Below are 4,506 nucleotides of genomic sequence, written 5' to 3' on the forward strand. Positions count from 1 at the left end.
TAATGGAGGGAGACAGCACCGCATTAAACTACTCTGTTTGACCCCAATTGAATATATTTTCTGTAAGGACGGTGAAGAGATTTAGTGGGAATACTCCAACTACTACAGAACCGTACACACAATCATCACCATCAGCAAAAGTCAAGAGGGCAGTTAGCATTGTGCTGTTTCTAACCAGCAGACAGAGTCTCTCCTGAACAGCAAATGTATCGTCATTTCAGTGAGTTTTTAAGCACCCCTATACAAATTGACATTATCAGAGCAATTTGTTGGCACTGGGGGAGCATGCGGATGGAGATTTACCAGGATGTTGCCTTGGGGGCTGGAGAGTCTCAGTGATGGAGAGAGATTGGACAGACTGGGGTTCTTTTCCTTTAGAGCAGAGCAGATTGAGTGTGGAGACTTGATTGAGATGGATAAAATGATGAGGGGTGTAGGCAGGAAGAAACCTCCTCCACCTCCTTGCTGGGGGAGGGGCAGAGATTTAAGGTAAGAGGCAGGAGGTTCAGAGGGGGATGTGAGGGAAAACATTTTCACTCATAGGGTGGTAGGGAATCTGGAACTCCCTTCTTGTAAGGGTGGGAGAGGCAGAAATCCTCATCACATCGAAGAACGATTTAGATGTGCACTTCCAATCCAAGGCTAGAGTCAGATTAAGTGATCCTTCATGTTTCATATGTATATTGTTGCAGAAATAGGTGCTTGGATAAGATGAGTAGCCAAGGTCTTTTTCCCCAGGGCAGGGAGTCCAAAACTAGAGGGCAGTGGTTTAGGGTGAGAGGGGAAAGATTTAAAAGTGACCTGAGGGTTAACTTTTTCACATAGAGGGTGGTGCATATTTGGAATGAGCTGCAAGAGGAAGTGGTAGAAGTGGGTACAGTAATAACCTTTCAGAGACATTTGGAAAGATACATGGATAGGAAAGGTTTTGACAGATATGGACCAAACACAAGCAAATGGACTAGTTCCGTTTGGAGACCTGGTCAGCATAGATGTGTTGGGCTGAAGGGCCTATTTCTGTTCTGTGACCTTACGACTGGGAGTATGGTATTAGAAAACAAAGAGGTGGTTGCTTTTGACTGGCATGGATGATTATCAAAGTGGGGTGCGGGATGGGGACAGTGATGGCAACCCCCAGGATGTTGACAGTGTGGTGGGGTGGACTGTTATAGTAATCCTCAGGATGTTGACGGTGTGGGTGGAGACAGTGACAGTAACCCCCAGATGTTGATACTGCGGGGGGGTGGGAACAGTGACGGTAACCACCAAGGTTTGACACTGCAGGGGTTGGGGACTGCATTGGTAATACCATTGAACATCGGGAGGGCAATGGTTGGATGATGTACCATTTGACCATTCATAGCTAACACAAATCTTTCGAAGTGTAGATTTTACAACAGATGGAAACTTTGCAATGATGTGAAATCTCCGTTGTTTTATTTCTCCTTTCTGTCAGTTATTATCCTGTTATAGAAGTTAACATCTGTGGAAAAGAAAGACAATTTCAACATCCAATCTTTTATTTCCTCTTTGTTTTGTTTTGTTCCAGTTCCTGTTGCTGGGGTGTTCTTCACCCCCAGTGTCAATAAAATGGAGGTTCCAATTGGGAATCGTCTTGTTCGAGAGTGTGTATTGTGTCGAGGTACAGGACCGTGCTGTCAGTGGTACTTTCAAAGGTAAGCCTTAAACAATGCCAGCAGGAATTACAACTTTAGCTTGGACAGGAGAGAGCTGGCCATTGGGTCCTTCCAGTCCCAGCACCAAGGCAGATACCAGTGCGTCGTGATCAACAGGGGTTGGAACGATATTTAATGTGACCAGGAATTCCATCAACCTCACAGAGTCAGGTAATTCATTCTTCATCTTTGATCTGTGCACGTTCTTCACTGGAATCCAGCTGAAGTCTTGACATGAAAACTAAAAATTGCTTCAGAAACTCAGCAGGTCGGCAGCATCTGTGGGGTGGGGAGGGAGAGAGAGAGAGAGAGAGAATTATCCTTTCTCAGATAAGGGAGGCCTTCATAGCAAGAGGATTCAAGTCCAAGTGAAGGCATGTCTCGCTACAATTGGACACGGTGAGACCACACCCTGGGGAATTGTGTGAGCAGTTTGGGGCCTCCTTATTTGAGGAAGGATATTGTGCCTATGGAGGGAGTGCAGCGACGGTTTCCCAGAATGATTCCTGGGATGGCAGGACTGACAGATGGAGAGAGACTGGAATGATTAGGGTGACACTCACTGGAGTTTAGAAGAATTAAGGGAACAGAAACCTATAAATTTGAACAAGGACGAAACAGAATAAACTTGGGGAGGGTGTTCCCAGTGACTGGACAGAGTCCAGAACCAGGGGGTCACAGTCAAAAGGAAATGGAGTGGGACTGAGATGGGGAGAAATGTCTTTACCCAGAGAGTGGGGAGCCTGTGGAATTCTCTGTCACAGAAAGCAGTCAGGGCCAGAATACTGAATGTTGTTCAGTAAGGAGTTGGATTGAGTTCTTTGGGGCTAAAGGGAGAGTGTGGGGAGACAAGGGACTGTGTTGGGTGATCAGCCATGATCCCTTTGAATGGGCGGAGCAGACTAGAAGGGCCGAATGGCCTCTTCCTGATGATATTTTCGATGTTTCTCTGTGATGAATAGTTTGGGTTGGATTGTTGGGATATTGTTAATGAGGCAGGCTGCACAGAAACAATGATGTTAATGCAATGGTGAGGGTTTGGAGGGAATTTTACAGACACAAAGGTTTCCTTCCAAACGAACGAGTGTTGGTAGGGAGTCAGGCGACAGGGAACACTGGGGTTGGTGTTTGCTGTAGGGATGATGTTATTGACAGGAAATCATTCTCTGAAACCAGCACAGACACATAGCACTGAGATGGCAGTACTCATTGTCCCACTGTTTCTGATACTTTCTGTCCTCACATTGCTTCCCATTAAACTCCGGGATTGGAAACAAGGTGAGCAGGTAACCCCGGCAATTGTTCTCCAGTTGGCACTCTACATAGGTTTCAAACTGACGTTGCTCGCATAGTGTATGAGGGTGTGCGTATGAGAGAGTATGTGTGTGAGTGTGTTTGAGTGAGAATATGAAAGTGTACATGTCTGTGTGAGAGAGAGAGAGACACACACACATTCTCATTGACACTTACACATACTTTCACGTGCACACACACACTGCGCAGTCATCTCTGCAGTGCACATTGTAGACCACACTTGAGAAGCTGAACACCGTCCAGAGACAATGCAGCCCCTGCTTGATTGGCACCACATCCACTCCATCCACCACCCGTGCTCAGTAGCAGCCACGAGATGCCCTGCAGAAATTCACCAAAGATCCTCAGGATGAACCTTCCAAACCCACAACATGTCCATCTAGAAGGACAAGCACAGCAGAAACATGAGAATACCACCTCCTGCAAGTTTCCCTTTGAGCCACTCACCATCCCAACTTGGAAATATATCAGCCATTCATTTAGTGTCACTGGGTCAAAATCCTGTAGTTCCCCCTTTAATGGTATCGTGGGTCAACTTACAGCACAAGGACTGCAGTGGTTCAAGAAGGCAACTCATTACCTCCTTCTCCAGGGGCCAACTAGGGATGGATAATAAATTCTCAGCCTAGCCAGTGATTTTCACATCCCACAAGTGAATTAAAAAAGAAATAAAGCACTATTTGGGAACGTGCTTTATGAGGATGTGGGCAGGCTGAACAAGTGGCAGACGAAATTACTTGGGGAGACATACAAAGTATTCAGAGGAATGGTCAGCACAGTGTTCAGAGGAATGGTCAGCACAGATATAAACTAAAGATTAAAATTGGAATAATTGTTTGTGCATCAGTCAAAGAATCCAGATTCATTTGGTCGCAGGAGAAGCTGAATATTTGCAGTAAAACTTTCCAATGTTCTTTCTCTCTTATTTTGTCCAGCTGATTCTTTGAGCAGTTCCCGGTGGCACAGGTAGTTAAGTGAGGTGGTTAGCAACTTCAAACAGCATTCAAACACTGTCTGAATGGGCTGTAAATCACTCTGGGATGCAAACCCAGCAATTTTATATTTGTTAAACAAATTGGAGCAAATGAACTGTTGTGTCTGACTCGTTTGCAAATCTAAAGCACAACAGTTCAAATTGACGACACACTCACAATTTCCGTTAGACAGTGAACTGAGGGTTGGTCAGTCCCATTAATGATGAGGTTATCCATTGCAGTTGGAAGAATTGAAAAAGGGAACTTATCATCTGAATAGGAGAGAAAGTTCAAAATGTCAGTGTAAAGGCTATAGCAGGTCACAAGGAAGACATTTATTGCTAAAGGAATGGAGTATGGAAGTAGGTAATTGTTACTGCAACTGTACAAGGGATTGGGGTTTCCACATCCGGAGTACTGCAGACAGTTTTGGTCCCTTTACTTGAGGAGGGATGTAGTTGAATTGGAGGGAGTTCAAAGGAGACCACTGAATTGATTACCCAGATGAAAGTTTAGTCTTATGAGAAGAGACTGGTACAATT

General features: G+C 45.1%; 1 long non-coding RNA gene across 1 annotated transcript in view; it reads right to left on the reverse strand.

Moving 5' to 3' along the window:
- Positions 1-1,427: 1,427 nt before the first annotated feature.
- The window catches only part of LOC122547710, a 19,138-nt gene continuing 16,059 nt past the window's right edge, over positions 1,428-4,506 (reverse strand). The window contains exon 3 of the long non-coding RNA XR_006311071.1: positions 1,428-1,955. This is a non-coding gene — a long non-coding RNA (uncharacterized LOC122547710). The remainder of the gene's footprint in view (positions 1,956-4,506) is intronic.

Source organism: Chiloscyllium plagiosum, unplaced genomic scaffold (assembly GCF_004010195.1).
Source record: "Chiloscyllium plagiosum isolate BGI_BamShark_2017 unplaced genomic scaffold, ASM401019v2 scaf_9208, whole genome shotgun sequence".
Classification (NCBI taxonomy): domain Eukaryota; kingdom Metazoa; phylum Chordata; class Chondrichthyes; order Orectolobiformes; family Hemiscylliidae; genus Chiloscyllium; species Chiloscyllium plagiosum.